At 37.5% G+C, this 16,733-nt stretch overlaps 1 pseudogene; it reads left to right on the forward strand.

Moving 5' to 3' along the window:
- The first annotated feature begins 10,743 nt into the window (after positions 1–10,743).
- LOC140604496 (glyceraldehyde-3-phosphate dehydrogenase-like) overlaps positions 10,744–16,733 on the forward strand; it is a 72,130-nt pseudogene continuing 66,140 nt past the window's right edge.

Raw genomic sequence — 16,733 nt, forward strand, 5'->3', positions numbered from 1 at the left:
GGTAAAAATATTTGTGTCTTATGAATTTATTTACATATCTTCCATTATTCATACTTTTGAACCTAGTTTTCATTTTTAATTAACTATCTAGTGTTTCTTGCTTAGTGAACTATCTGCTTTTCTATTTGGCTAATTTTTCTATAGAAAGGTTAATTATTTTATTAATGATTTTATCATATATATGTAATATGTGATATGCATGCATATACATGTATACACATACATATATGTATATATACTCACATACATATATGTAATACTTAAATATTTTATATATAAAACTATATATCTTTTATGCATACTTATGTATATATATATATATATCACATGCATATATATTGTATACACATGTGCATGTATGGTGAGGTTAATGTGGTCCATTCCCTTTAGATGATAAGTCCACTCAAATCTTGTGATTGTGACTTTATTTGGGAAAAACAAACAGGCCTTTTCAGATATAATTAAGTTAAGGATCTCAAGTTAAGATCATCCTAAGTAATCCAGATGAGCCCTAAGCCAAATATTAAGTTTCCTTATATGAGAAACACAAGGAGAGATTTAAGACACACAGAGGAGGAAGCTATGTGGAGATGGAGGCAAAGAATGATGGAGATTTAGAGAGAGTCATGCAGCCACAAACCAAGGAATGTCTAGATCCACCAGAAACTGGAAGAGGCAAGAAAGAGCCTTGAGAGAGAGTAATGCCCTACCACCAGCTTGATTTCAGGCTTCTAGCTTCCTGAACTGTGAGAGAATAAACTTCTGTTGCTTTAAGCTATAGAGTTTATGGTGATTGGTTTGTTACTGCAGCCCTAGAGTGTGTGCATATGTGTGTGCATTCACATGTATACACATACACATATGTTTATTTGCGTGCATCTGTCAAACTAGTGCACAATAATATAATCCAGGGTAGTTCAACCTTACTGCTTCACATTCTTGCTCTCTGAACTAAAGATAAATACTATTCTCCTACGAAAGATTCTCGAACTTCATGGTTTTATATAACTTAATTTAATTTTTAAATATAGACTAAAAACTAAACTTTATCTGTGTCTTTCCTATCTGTCAGTCATTTTGGGCATAATAAAGCAAGATGTCTCTTCTGTAATTTTTTTTCTTATCCTGCTAACATTCCACAATCATGTTTATAAGCTCAAAGAAAACTGGTGGCCAATTCACTAAAATAAAAATGTCTTTCAATCCTGAAAATTTTATTTTCCCATAAAGAATTTTCATAAATAAACTAACTACACTCCCAGTTATCAGCCTTTATACAATGCTTCATCTGTGGAGCCTGCACATCATTGGTTCCTCCCTACTCTGGATTCCATATCTCATATGCTTCTACAGCACCAGTTTGTGGGAACCGTCAAAACCCAGTGTTAGGCTTCCTTGACTCCAGCATTCAACAAAGGTCCTGGGACATAATTGGTGCTCAACAAGTACTTATTACATCAGTCTTGAAAACCGTGAAATAAAATCAAGTGATTGTCCATTAAAACATCCCCTAAGGGCTCACTCCAAACTGTACTTCTGGTTAAGAAGAGCACAAATGTAAGTACATAGGATTGTAGGTAATTTGCAAAAGATTTGTAGGTAAATTGGTCATTCAAAGGCCTTATAGACTTCTCTTTGGCAACTGCAAGTGAAATTCTATTCATCACAATCCACAACATGGCAATGAGCCATAAGTAGATGCTTGTTTTTAGCACAAGATTCCATGCTTGTTTAGCACAAAGCCTCACCTACTCCAGACCTTGGTTTATGTTTCTTACAGTAAAAATTTAGAGCAGCATCACAAAACTGAACCCCTCACCCACGCAACTGAAATATTGAACACTGAATCCAACTGTGTCAAGAGAAGAACAGTTGTCTGATTAGGAGATAAGGGCCATTGCAAGAAAAATAGAAATAAACACTGCATCTCAGCCTTAGGAGCAAACTGTTACAATCAATTAAAAACAAATCCACAGCTAGCAGGTACCATGATCTCTGCAGTGTTGCTGTCTTCCACTAATCTTTCAGAGAGGTTACTCTGGGATGATATGTTCAAACTACTTAAAGCCATTCATCTCAAAGAAGTTGTGACAGTTACTTTGCTGTTTTCTTCCCACTCCTCAAGGGGAAATTTAATCAAGATTGTCAGAGCTTAAAAAGAAAAGGGGGAAAAACACACACAATCAAGCTATACTTCAATAACCAAATAAAACCACCAAAAATTAATCAAAACTTGATTTGAAACCCTTCCAGGACTGCAAAACTCACACAGTGTCCCAGAGATGGATGATACCATGAATTCTGATGTACACAGCTCACCATTTGATAAAATGGTGATGCTTTCCTGCCATAAGTGGTATAATTATGCTATGCATCATATGCATTCATTTAATAGTATCCCTGCTTCACACTTAGCCAGGCATTTCTCACAAACTGTCATCTCCACAGGCCACTCATTCTGCTGATTCGGCTTTCCCCTATACTGGGTCAGGCTGCAGCCACTGTTTGTTCATGAGACAAGCTAATGATCTAGTGCTTTCTTGCATGTTGAGGTTAATAGATAACTAATATATTTTAGCACATTCATTACGGCCAGTTTTCCACCTCAAAAAAATTGCACATTTGGGTCTTCTGCTTTGACAAATGTGGTGCTTCATCTTGAAAGTTGATTAAAATCAATACCTCTGTGGAAAATTATATACAAAACGTATCAGTATCCAGGATACTCTGATGAGATACTTCTTCCCAACTCTGCCATCACCCCATCCCCCCAAAAATGATGCTAAAACTGGATGTGAATACTCATGAGGAATTACAGTGTGTTTTCAACAATCAAATTGAAATTACTCATCAGTTAAACTATAGCTTGTCATTTAAGACAAGTTCAATTCTAGTTGAGTTTGGAGAGTAAAGCTAACTAACAAAGAATTTCAAGAAATTTAAAATAATCTAAAGTCCTATTTTATGGTCAATCAAAATTTCAGAAAGCTTCCAGAAATTCTATGACATAAGCCTTATCAATTTAAAAAATACATCTTTGAAAGCAGTGGTCTGGAAGAAAATTACCTATATTAATGGACAAGAACATTACGGTTTTCACTATACCATCCAGCACAGTTTCTCACTGCATCATTTCTCATCTCCTTAATCTTTCCCACAACCTTATTTTCTTGACCACATGGAATGTTTTAGCCTCCTAAAAAGTCATGCTTTTTCCAGTTTTGCCTGGAAAAAAATATATCTTTCAAGGTCTAGCTCAAGTGTTACACAACCACTGTTCCTGTTGCTATGGCTGTGTAACAAATAACCCCAGGCATCCTGTTGATATATTCTCATCACTTAGCATGTCTGGAAACTTGGAGGCATTCAATAAAAGCTCATTTGCTCATTCAATCATTAATGAATTGGTATTTACTGAAAGCCCATATGTCAGACACCATGGCAGACCCTGAGGATGAAGCAATGGGAAGGAAGGAAGGAAGGAAGGAAGGAAGGAAGGAAGGAAGGAAGGAAGGAAGGAAGGAAGGAAGACCTGCTCTCAGTCTAGTGGGCAGGAAACACTACACAAATAATTACATCAACTAAAACACATAATATAGCATGCTGAGATGTACCTGTGTCAAGAGGGAACAGAGTACTACAGGAATACAGCAAAGTTTAGAGAGTAAGGGAAGGATTCTGGAGAAAAGAACTGATGAGCAAGAGGTCAAGTTTGAGTAGATGCTAGAAATTCATGGCAGAGGGAACACTATCAGCATCCCCTGAGGCTGGAGGGAATACCCCATGATAGATAGATCTAAAAAAGAACCAATGTGGCTGGAAGGCAAAGATGAAGATGCACATCTCTGTACATGAAGAGGCAGGAACTGTATCAGACCAAAAGACACTCTTCCCATTAACAGGAAGCAGTCCAAGGAGACTTCTGCAAAGGAAAAATATATGAATGCTTGCTCCAGTCCCAAAATGCTTGGGACAGCTGTGCATTCTCTTCAGAAACTCTCCTTTAAAAGAAAATTTTACTTCTTATATAAGAGAGAAAGTCTCTGTTAGTCTGATATGTACTGAGCATGGGTTGTCCAAACTGAGACTCTGTCAGAAGCAGCTGCTCTGGCCATCAGGGGGCAGGGGCTGTTCTGAAGAAACATCATCTGAAAGCAGGAGGCTGATACAGCATATCAGGGTTTCCTGAAAATGAAGCTGAGAGGAAATGCCGCACCTATACTGCTGGTGGTGAAACCATTTACACAACCGATTAATAAATATTTGCTATCGTTGGTAGATTTTTCTTAAAAATCATAGACAAACCACAGTCAAATGATTTCATAGGTATTCTTTTTTCTGATGGCCATGTATCTTGGCTTATATTCCTTGCAAAGAGTCATTTTTTCAAAATTAGTTTGTAATCAAAATTTTAAAATGATAAATAATCCAGTGGTATTATTTATATGACAATTATCAGCAAATAAATGTCTGTTCAAACACGGTAACATGGAAAGCATTTTGCACAGCTAAGACAGGGCAGTATATTCACCACCCACAACAGTTGGTTCTCCCAGGACACAAAACACTGCCCCATCTGTTTGCAAAGCACTGTCCTTCTGCACTCAGCATCTGGTCCCTCACCACCAGTGCCACCTTCACCTGCACTCAATCATCACTCTCACCTTCCCTCATAACCTGCATCATAAGTGATTTTGCTTCCAACTTCCATGCACCCAATTTCTCAAACTATCGTTGGCCTCTTGCACACCCTCATCAGGGTAAATTACTTTACCCAACTAAATGCACACATTTCACCAAAACCATAATTTGAGCTCACCCCTAGAGTGACCCAATCTCAGCAGATCCCTCATAGTTCAGGGACCCAGTACCAGGTGAGCAGGCCAGCAATCCTGTCAGATGCACCCCACAAAGTAGAAGTCAGCCTTTTCCTCAGAATATGCTTGCTACAGCCAGCTTGGGAAGAAATCAACATTTATGAAGCAAAGACAAAAGTAGCAGTGGCTGCAAGTTTATTGGTTCCCCCACCCCCACCCCAATTAACTACGTTTGTAATTCCATCTGTAGAAACCACCAGTACACTGAATTGTCCTCATTATCCAACACTAGAATTCTAACACTAGAATTTAATTCCCCAGGATATCTCAGCACAGATGCTCAAATGGGATGGTTACTTTCTTAGAAATGAAGAAATAGTAATACATGTCCCTAGGGATAAGTAAGTCATAACAAGAGAAAAAAATATTTAAGAAAAAGTACAAGGGGCTAAAGTAGCATCAAGCATTTCTAGGTTTAAAGAAGTTGCATGACAAAATAAGAGGAAGATACAGTAATAAAGAGCTTCCTGAATGGTTATCAATAAAAATACTTCTCATAGAAATTAATGGTTTTGGGGATGCCTGGGTGGCTCAGTGGTTAAGCGTCTGCCTTTGACTCAGTTCATGATACTGGGGCTCCAGGATAGTGTCCCCATGGGGTTCCCTGTGGGGAACCTACTTCTCCCTCTGCCTATGTCTCTGTCTCTGTGTCTCTCTCATGAATAAATAAAGTCTTTTAAAAAAAAAAAAAAAGAAATTAGTGGGTTTTGTTTTGATTGTTTTTTAATTAGTAATTGGAACTTTCCCCATTTCCTGGATCAATGAGTCCCAAACTGGATGTGCAGAAGTACACAGGTACAGTATTCAGGTAGCTTTTGAGGATAAGCTATTGAAATAGATTGAGGACTGACTTCTTTTCATAGCTGTGAGCAAAGTATCAGGAAACAAGTCTGCTCCAGACTGTGAAATAGAAAAAGTTGACCTGGGGAAAGGGGCCTTTCCATAGTCCATTTCTGGCCTTTCTCTTTCTTGTGTTCTCATGTACTCTTCAGTTGAAATGAATTCAATTTTGTTTACACTAAGGAACTGATATCTGTTAACAGCTTAATGTGTTTTCTCTCCCACTGATTTTTGCAACAATTCCTTAGATTCAAAAGGATGAATTGTTTGGGGCAGGTTGATGGAAAAGATGAAGTGTTGGAGAAGGGCAGGTTCTCAACCTCCTGTGGTTTGCTGACTGGGCTAGCTTACAGAATTAGATCAGGAGGGACCTAGACCACTGCTCCATGTGCAGGCAGGGACACTCAGAGACCCTGAGAATCTGTCAGTGATGATGTAAGGTCAAAACTACTTATACAATAAGAAGAAATCATTTGCCATTTTTACTCTCATTCTTTCACACAGTAAAGTTTTCCAGAGATTGATGACAGTGAGTATCACAACAGATCAAATGCCAAAATGGGAGAATCCAGACATCTATTGCCACATATAAAGGAGATATGGAAAAATGTAAAAACAATTTTTAAAAAAAAATTTTTTTTAGGGTAAATTTTAGTTTATCTGATATAACTAAAATTTACCCTAAAAAAAAATTTTTTAAAAATTGTTTTTCAATTTTTCCATATCCTCAAACAGTTAAAAATATACCTGCCCTACGACCCAGCAATTGCACTGTTGGGGATTTACCCCAAAGATACAAATGCAATGAAACGCCGGGACACCTGCACCCCGATGTTTCTAGCAGCAATGGCCACGATAGCCAAACTGTGGAAGGAGCCTCGGTGTCCAACGAAAGATGAATGGATAAAGAAGATGTGGTTTATGTATACAATGGAATATTACTCAGCTATTAGAAATGACAAATATCCACCATTTGCTTCAACGTGGATGGAACTGGAGGGTATTGTGCTGAGTGAAGTAAGTCAGTCAGAGAAGGACAAACATTATATGTTCTCATTCATTTGGGGAATATAAATAATAGTGAAAGGGAAAATAAGGGAAGGGAGAAGAAATGTGTGGGAAATATCAGAAAGGGAGACAGAACGTAAAGACTGCTAACTCTGGGAAACGAACTAGGGGTGGTAGAAGGGGAGGAGGGCGGGGGGTGGGAGTGAATGGGTGACGGGCACTGGGTGTTATTCTGTATGTTAGTAAATTGAACACCAATAAAAAAAAAAAAAAATTTTGATTTTAGTGTTTAAAAAAATGTTTAATAAAAATATTTTAAAGTAAAAATTCAATAAAATTTAAAAAGTGAGTTAATTTTCAATTCAACTTAAATTAAAATTTTAAAAATTTTTTACATTTAAAAACCTAATTTTTAACAAAAAACTTTATTTTACCTATGTTGGTTATTAATACTTTCTAAATTTTCTATTTTTAGTTATAATAACAAATATTTACAAATTTGTTTATAAATATATAATTTTATTAACATATATTCTATGTCTTTGTAAATTTATATCCTATATAAACAGAAATTCTTAAGGTTCTCAATACTTTTTTTTTTTTTTTTAATGACTCCAGCTCCTTCTCACCAATTTGGTTTCTTTCTTTCTTTCCTTTTTTTTTTTTTTTTTTTAGTAAACCCTACCCCTAACATAAGTCTGTAACTCATGAGCCTGAGATCAAGAGTCATACACTCTAGTGACTAAGCCAGCCAGACACTATAAATCCTTAATAATTTTTGAAGCATGTAAAGAAGCTCCTGAGACCAAACAGTTTGGGGACCATTGAATTGGACATCTTTGCTCTGACCCTGTCAGTTCTGTGCAGTTTATCTGTTTAATTCTTCTGGGCGATATTTAAGTTACAACATTCATGGAACCTGTATCTCATAAATAAGGCCAGCAAGGGAGAGAGGGAAGAAAAGGGGGAAAAAAAGAAAAGAAAGAGGAAGGAAAAGAGGAAAGAGATAGATTAAAGAAGTAGAGGAAATGTACTAAACTGCTTAGGAATGTGCCCTGAAAGGACCACTGAGTTATTTATTCAATTCCTATCAGGTTCATAGTCAATACTGTCACATATAAACGTAACATGTGTTTGTTTACTTAACATGTTGTAAATAGATTTGCCTTTAAGATAGGTTTTGTTTGGTCTACTTGCTGCTTTTCCAAAAAGAAAAAAAAAAAAAAAAGCCTCAAAAACAAAGAATAAAAACAAACAAAAAACTGCCAGCAGTTTAATCTAGAAAGTTTTATGAAAAAATCTGGATTTCCAGTTGCTCTTGAAACTTGAAAATAACTGCTATAACAGATTACAAAAGACCTGTAATACAGCAAACTAGCTGGGACTAAGGAGCCCTAGTCTGTTTCTGCAGACTGTGGATTCAACAGATTTCTTGCTCTCTAAGATTTACAGCTTACCTGCCCCAATCATCTGTTACGTGCCTCACCGGGCAGGCTCTGAGACAGACTTCTGTCATCAAGATAATCTTTAAACCTCTTCAAATCCAAGATAAGAATGTTCTATATGTCAAGAAAAATATAACTTGAAATGCAAAAAATTTCTAAAAATCACCCAATCTCACCACACAATGGCAGCCCTCAACAGTTTAATGTGTTTTTCCTATGCTTAGTGTGACATAGTCGTGATCATATATGGAATACAATTACAAAAAAAAAAAAAAAAAAAAAAAAAAAGAATACAATTACAATTCCGTTATCTTCCCTAGCTATTTTAGAATAACTATTTGACATCATTAAAAAATCTTTTAAACATAGGGTCAACTGTTGTGTAATATTTCATTGTGTGAATCTGCCATACTGCATTATTTCTTTTGTTAAATATTTAGGTTTATTGTTTCTTATCATAAAAAATGGTGATGAATATCTCATATCCCAAGTTAAAAACTAAAAAAACTATTTAACTGAAATTGGAATCCCCGAAATGTATCTTAAGTGGTACATTTTAAATACATTAGGGTTGTCTATGTTAAACTACACAGAAACATCCAAAATATGGATCTGTGCCCAAATATTGGGTAGCACCATTCTTTTTGGGATAGTATTCTCATTTTTAAACTCCTGTGATATTTTAGGGGGTTTTGTATCTCCATTAGGGTATTTTGGATTACTACGTCAAGGCAACCTTCCTAACAGGCTGCTATTATTTTATTGTAATTAATGTCTACATGAGCAGCTGTGCAGAAGTCCTGAACAAAATTCTGTTTAAATATTGAGTGTCAGACACTAATGGACATTCAAATTGGCTGGTAATAAAATGGGTGTGGGAAAGCTTTCACCAACTGAACAGAAGGGCAGAAAATTAAAATAAAATCACTGAGTGGGTGTGACTCAGCCAGGAGACAAGCACAACCTGACAGAAAAATCAAGCATCAATTAAAACCGTATCCCAGGAAAGCAAAGAAAACCATCTATGATATCATTCAGCAAAATGAGCACATGACAGCTATGATATGTGTGGCAGTTTCTGTGTACCTTCTCTCCTGGTCAGACATAGCAAAGATTCTATGATGCAGACTTCAAAGAAAGTTTCACTACAAGAAACCCACTTCAAAGTCATCCACATCTGGATGGCTCAGTGGTTGAGTATCTGCCCTGGCTCAGGGCGTGATCCCAGAGTCCTAGGATCGAGTCCCATATCAGGCTTCCCGCAGGGAACCTGCTCCTCCCTCTGCCTATGTCTCTGCCTCTGTGTTTCTCATGAAAAAAAAAAAAAAAGTCATCCACACAAACAATGAAACCCTCATGCAACCCATGCTAAATATAATGCAGCACAGCAAAATGACCTCCACTTTTGGAGAAGTAGTCAGGAAGAGGGAAATAGTACAGTTTTGTTATCATGTCCCTTGAAGAAACAAGAATGCATGATGTTTTATTAATAGGCATGATCCCTTTATCTAAGTAACCTGGTAAAAGGTAATAGGGTGATTTCATGCTCTGCTGAAAAGAAGTGGGATGGCTTTCTACCCTAAAGCCATTGGTGCTCTTTCAAGCAGCACAGGACGCATATTTGCTATTTCTTTACCACAAATACCACTACAGTTATATGAAAGAGTTGATCAGAATTCCTGCAGAAATGCTCATATGCTCCAGGGCCTGATGGCTCATGCAGTCATATACAATATGGACACTGACAACTGGAATCCAATGACAGCAATCCTTTTTCTTTCCTGTCATTGGGTTATATCACAATATGCTCATTAACACAAGATCATAAGGTCAGTACTTTGTCATGTTGAAGTGATACCTTTTATAGTGTGAAAATTCCTAAGAAAGATTTTAAGACATATTACCAAGAACCACAAAATTCTGATATTTTTAACAGGATTTATTAATCATAAAGTCCTGGAGGTAGATCTTCCATCCCACCTTGATTCAAAAATGCTATTCATTTACTCAATTAACAAATAAGTCTGTACTAAATGCTAGTATGGGCAGGCACTTCTAGCCTCTAAGCCTAAAGCAGTAAATAAAACCAATAAAAATGCCTGGCCTTATGAAGAAAAATAAAGCAGTGCAGAGACAGGGAGTGCAACCTTGCCGTTTGAAACATGATCAGGGAAGGCTTCACTTAGAAGCCAGTTGAGCAAGATATAAAGAAGTGAGAGAGCAATCCACAAGGGTATCTGGAGAAATAATGTTCCAAGCAGAGGCCCCAAAAAAGGAGCATAACCTCCCAAGATTGAAGAGTAGCAAGGTGTATGGAACAGGGTGAACAAGAGGATACAGGAGGTGCAGGAAGAAGGGCAAAGTGGCAACCAGGTGGTATGAGTCTTAAATGCTGTTGTAGGGTTTTTGGTTTCTACTGAGTAGGGTGGGAAGCCATTGGAGGTTTTGTACGAAGAACTGATATTACCAGATCTGCCTTTTAACAGGACCCCTATATAGAAAATAGTCTGCCAAGAAGTACAAATAGAAGAGGGAGCCCAGTTAAAAGACTACTGCAATAATACAAGTGCAAGATGATGGTAATTGGGACCAAGGTGCAGCAAGGTAGGTAATGAGAAGTTATCGGAATATGAAAGTGGTATCACAGAATTTGCTGACAGGTTGAATGTAGTGCATAGGACAAAGAGGAATGCAAGAATTATATCCAACACAGCTGGATATGCAAGTTTAGAGCTCAGGGACAGGGTCTGGGCTCAAATTTGAATCTGAGTGATCAGTGTATAAATGGTACTTAAAGCTCTAAGACTGTGTGAGAGCTCTGAGGCAATAAGTGAAGTTGTAGAAGATGTTAGATGAGTGAGCTCCAGTGAGTAGAGGTCAAGATGAAGAGAAGAAACCAGCATGCCCAGGAATGGCCAGTGACGAAGGAGTATGGTATGATAAAACTAGGTGAGAAAGTGTTTTAGGAAAGAGAGGAAATGAGGGCACCTGTCTGGTTCAGTTGGCATAGCATACAACTTTTAATCTCAGGGTTGTGAGCTTGAGTCCCATGTTGGGTGTGAAGATTACTAAAATGGAATGGAATGGAATGGAATGGAATGGGAATGGGAATGGGAGAGGGAGAGGGGGAGGGAGAGGGGGAGGGCGAGGGAGGAGAGTAAATCACCAGTTGTGCAAATGCCAGCTGACCACTGGATTTAACATGGGAGTTATTAGTACTCTAACATTAGAAATTCCTTTGATATGATGGAAGCAAACATCTGATTGAAGTGAGTTTAAGAGGAATAGTGAGGTGAGAAATGGAGACAGCAAATATGGAAACTCAAAGAATTTCACTCCAAAGAAAACAGAAATAGGGCAGTAGCTAGAGGGAAACTGAAGATCAGGAAAAGTTACATTTAGTGGGAGAAATTCCACTGTCATAGAGAGGTAACTAACAGTCGGTGCTATGGGGGCAGGGAGAGAAAGGCTGGATTGGAGGGAGATGTTGAGACTTAGTGCCCCAGCATAACCCATAGAGTAAGGGGAAAGAAGGTGGAGTGTCTGCACACAGAGATAGATTGCCGTGTCGATGAGGGAACGATGGTCTATAGAAACTGTCATCTTTGTACTTCTGTTCTTGTTTTTTCAGTGAAATATGGTCCAAGGTCACCAACTGAGAGTGAAGATGGGAGAGGAAATGTTGGAGGCTTTGAAGTGGCCTCAGGCAAGCATGAACGAACTATGGAAAGAGTAGGATGTTGGTGTCCACAGGAGTCCATGAGGGTCACAGGACCATCTTCATTGACATGTGACCTATACAATTACACAGGACCCTATACTCAGAAAGGCTCCATGGTTAGTTTAAGTATTGCTATTTCCATCTTAAAATTCATAATATTATCTTTGAAATCCTGTTGTGTAAGCCTGGTGGGACAATGGAGCACATGAATCAGCAGAGATATGTCAGGGTGCAGCACACACAGATGGCTGTAGTCCGCTGGTAGCCTGCACAGGCATAGAACCCAACCTATGGGCAGATGAGGGCTGCAGACTTACACTGCAGTTAGCCTGATGGATGACTCAGGGCAGTCCTGGGCACCACAGTCTAGACAGGTGGCTCAGAATAGCAGTCACAACTATAGAGACAGCAGCACAAGTGGTAGGGGCCCCAGGAGAAGGAAAAAACTCTGCATTCAGGCAGCTCCTGGAACCATGAAGAGAAGGCATTTGCCCCTCTGTTGGAACCTGCCTTGCATTGTCTGCCCAAGTATTAATTCACTGGCCCCCGCAGTGGGACAGGAACTGTTGGCTCTCAGGCAGCAAACTTGTTAGTAAATTGTTATAAAATAAAAGAATACACATGAATACTGCAGCAAGGCATAGAAGGGAATTATTGGAACTCTTCAAAAAATGTAGAATCTCTAGTTTCAAAACCTGCTGCTACATTACACAGCAAAGAGCCACAAGCTTAGAAATAGGAATGAAATTAAAAATCATCATACTCAGCAGAAAATATTATTTTCATATGAAGCTTCAGATGAAGTTATTACTAATGAAGAAACGATTTTATTCTTGCAACTGAAGACACAGCAAGAGCGTATATAAACTAGCATTGTGAATTACATATACTTTCAGTTACGTATGCAATCTGTAGCCATTACAAGAAATATCAGAAGAAATATTAAAATGCTATTGTATAAATTTGTATCTAAAATTCAGATTTATTTTAAAATGATTTTATGAAAAAATAAAATAAAATTATTTTATGAAGTTAAATATTTCTAGAAAAATTGGTCAAAAAGAATCATTAGTTCCAGCAGTACTAAAATTTGTATTTCAAAGTAATTTTTCAGAATATAGGCCAGTCTTGTCATAGTATAAAGAAACTTTTGAAAGTTCCAATAGCAGTTGCATCACCAGAAAGATCCTTCTCAAAATTAAAATTTGTTAAAAAAATTTAGTCTTGTTTGCTTGAAGTTGCTTTTAATTATATTGACTGAAAATGTTTATTAAAAAATGTTTTGATCATCTAATATAAATTTCATTGTATTAAATTGTGACACCAAAAATATTAATTTTCTTGCAATTTACAAATGTCTTTTATAAAATGTCCCACTTTTTTTTTTTAGTAGAATCTTTTTTATTCAGAAAAAAAAAAAAAAAAAGTTTTCCAACCACACACAAGAGGGGTTTGGGTAGGGGGAGATGTCTGTCCATCCACCCCCAGCCCCCAGCCCATGTGGTTTTGACAGCAATAAGGGGTGTGGGATAATGGCCCAAAAAATAAAACTGGTGTACGTGTATATGGGGAGGAGAGGGGTGCAAAAGCAGTGGGGAGTGGGGGCGGGGGGGGGCGGGGACGGATGAGGTCAGTACTGGGAACGCCGCAGGTGGTGGTTATTACTATTCATGTACCACTATTACCCTGTAATATGGTTTATAAGTCATAAAATATTTTTAAAGTCAAAAAACTTTGATTATTTTAGTGCACTTAATGACTTTTTTCCTGCCTTTCAAACAAGGGGCCCCACAGTTTCATCTGGCACTAGACCTGCAAATTATGAAGCCAACCTGGCTAGTGATCATGAATTTTAAGCAAGACCAATCAACGTGCCGGTGGGTTTTTTCCAGCCACATTTAGCTGGGTTGGAAAAGTGGCATTTCAAAAGTTGGAGTTGTGCCAGGTAGGTATCATGAGGTAAGAGAGGGACAAGTTTGTTGAGAATATATGAAATTGATAAATTAAAGATCAATTGGTAGTGAATAGACTCCAACTTGCCCCACTGAATATAAAAGTGAGGGCATCAGTATATATTTTAAGTATCATATAAAACCTCAGAGAATGACCATTCTCCAGGGCTCTTTGCATGGGATCCAGTAGTGTCTGGGCTAGCTCACTAGTTCTTTTGATAGAAGTACCTGTAATTATATCAGCTAATGCTGGTTACAGGCAGACTGTCGTTCAGTGGTAGATTGCTCTCAGAGGGTATAACACCTGGGTAACTGCCAAGGTTTCCTCTGAGAAAGTTACCTTAGATAAGCACGTAAATTGAAATTCTCCTTCAGCCAAGAAAATTCTTCAGTATGCACATGCTTATCCCCTTTCAAGTTCACATACTCATTTGACATATTGGCTTTCGCTACTACTCTATTAACAGCACATCATTTCCTAGTCCAGTAATAGTTATCCCAATTACTTTTTCTGATGATTAATTTTATGCATCAACTTGACTGGGCCATGAAGTGCTCAGATATCTGGGCAAACATTCTAGGTGTGTCTGTGAGGGCGACTTAGACAAGATTCACATTTGAATTGGTTGACAGAATAAAGCATTTCCTGAGGTAGATGGACTATTCATCTGATCAGCCTCAAGCCTGAGTAGAGCAAAGGACCCTCCTGCAAATGAAAGGGAACTCCTTGTGCCTATTTGAGCTAGAACATCAGTCTTTTCCAGATTTTGGACTTGACCCAAAACAAGTACTCTTCTTGGGTCTTGAATCCACAAGCTTTTGGATTGGAATTTACATATTCACTCTCCTGGTTCTCAGGACCTCGGACTCAGACTTAGGACCTTGTCAGCCTTATGATCACAGAAGCCAACTCTTTATAATAAGTACACATGAACACACAAACACATGCATGCATCCATCCTGTCTGCTCTATATCTGTGGAGAACACCAAAACACTCTTATTCCTTAGTTTAAAAATATTACTCTTTATTGCAAAAAGATATTACTCTCTTTATTGCAATAGCCATAATGTGTTAATATTCCTCAGCCACTGCATAGCCATGGGCTGCACTCCAAATTCTAGCCAGCCAGTCAATTGAATATAATTCACAATACAATCCAGGTAAAAGAACTTAGGGTGCCTTGCCCAAAACCCCACTGCAAAAACAATTCAAACATCTGATATGCTGATGGTTGCTCAGTAGTGTCATTGTCATACTTTCATATGCAATAAATATATTAAGAAAACATGACTTTGAGGTGCCTGGGTGATGCTATCATTGAGCATCGACTCTTGGTTTCAGCTCAGGTCATAATCTCAGGGTCATGGGATCAAGCTCCCAGCCTAGGGCTCTGTGATCAGTGCAGATTCTGTTTGGGACCCTCTCCTCCCCCTTTGCCTCTCCTTTCCCCTCTCTAAATAAATAAATAAATCTTAAAAAAAAAAAAAAAACATGTGAAATGTGAAAAAATGTGAAACATTTTTACAACTATTAACTCCTGAAATTCTTAAAATATTTCTGTGAAGAAATTATTAATATGCCCATTTGAAAATGAGGCACAGGGAGATTAAGTAGTTTGATGAAGTTCATACAGTTAGAACTGAAGACAGAACATGAGTTTTTTGAAATCCTAACTTGTCCACTAACCCTTTATAATTTACCTCAACTCTGAGATTGAAATTTGCCATATACGAAATGGGAATAACACTGTCCACTGCATTTGGTCACTGTGAAGAAGTAGGCAATCACATAAGTCCAAATACCTAATATGATGCCTGATGTTTATTAGACACTCAATAAATTTTAGTCCTTTCTCATGCAAGTTCTTATTGTAAAATCAGGAAAGATAGTAAATTGCATAGATATCTCTGAAATAAGAATGAAAATAGTTCTTCAAACTCTAATTTACTCAAAACTGGTAATTATAAGGCTATAATTTATTGTTGTTTTATGAGCACAGTCTTTGTTTTCCACACCTAAACTTGAAAATCCTTAGGAGAAGCATATAATTTTAATTCTCCACAGACTTCACCATTCTCTATTGTCCTACATCCTATCTGATTCATGTATTCATGTCACCCTTCTAGTTCCTACAAGGTTGGAAATTTCAGAATTTGCAATGAGTGTATCCTATGATTCTGCCAATGACTTCCTGGTTTGGGCACAATTACTTGATTTTTAAAATTTGGAAAATAATACAAAGAATACTTTGGAGAGTGATACAAAGAATCCACATGGTCTGATGAACAAATTAAATTCCTTTCCCTTCATCACCAGCAATATTGCCACATTAGCTACATACAAAGTTTAGAGCTCAGCAATAATTCATAACTGTCAATATACCTAGCAACTCTAAAAAAAAAAAGAGGGGGTGAGGAGGTGGGAAGGGATTAAATTTATAGTGAAATAACCTAATTTTCAATGAATTGTTAAGTCCATGTCTTCAAGTTATATGTGGTCTTTTTTTTTTTCTTTTCTCTGGAGTGCCTTCAAAAATAACTATTGTAATTTGAGATGTAGACCATACAAAATGGACAAAATGATAAGATAATGAGCAAAAGCATTTCCAAAATGAGACCAGCTGTCGACCTTGTCTTTGGAAGGGAGGTTCTGGCAAACTTCCATTGGCCCCTAGCCTACTCTTGTTTCGAACTGATTAGCAAACATTCTAGTCAATCAATCCTGTCCCAAATTAAGTTGTTGGTAAGAAGCAGGATGATTTGCATTTCAAAGCTCTCAGGAATCTGATGATGAGATGTGACTTCCCTGAGGCTTCTTCATATTCAGTAAAAACAAGATTCCTCTTCTTTCTAAATCAACAGTGAGGGACAAGTAAGCCCAGAGTATTT

Source organism: Canis lupus, chromosome 15 (assembly GCF_048164855.1).
Source record: "Canis lupus baileyi chromosome 15, mCanLup2.hap1, whole genome shotgun sequence".
Lineage (NCBI taxonomy): Eukaryota > Metazoa > Chordata > Mammalia > Carnivora > Canidae > Canis > Canis lupus.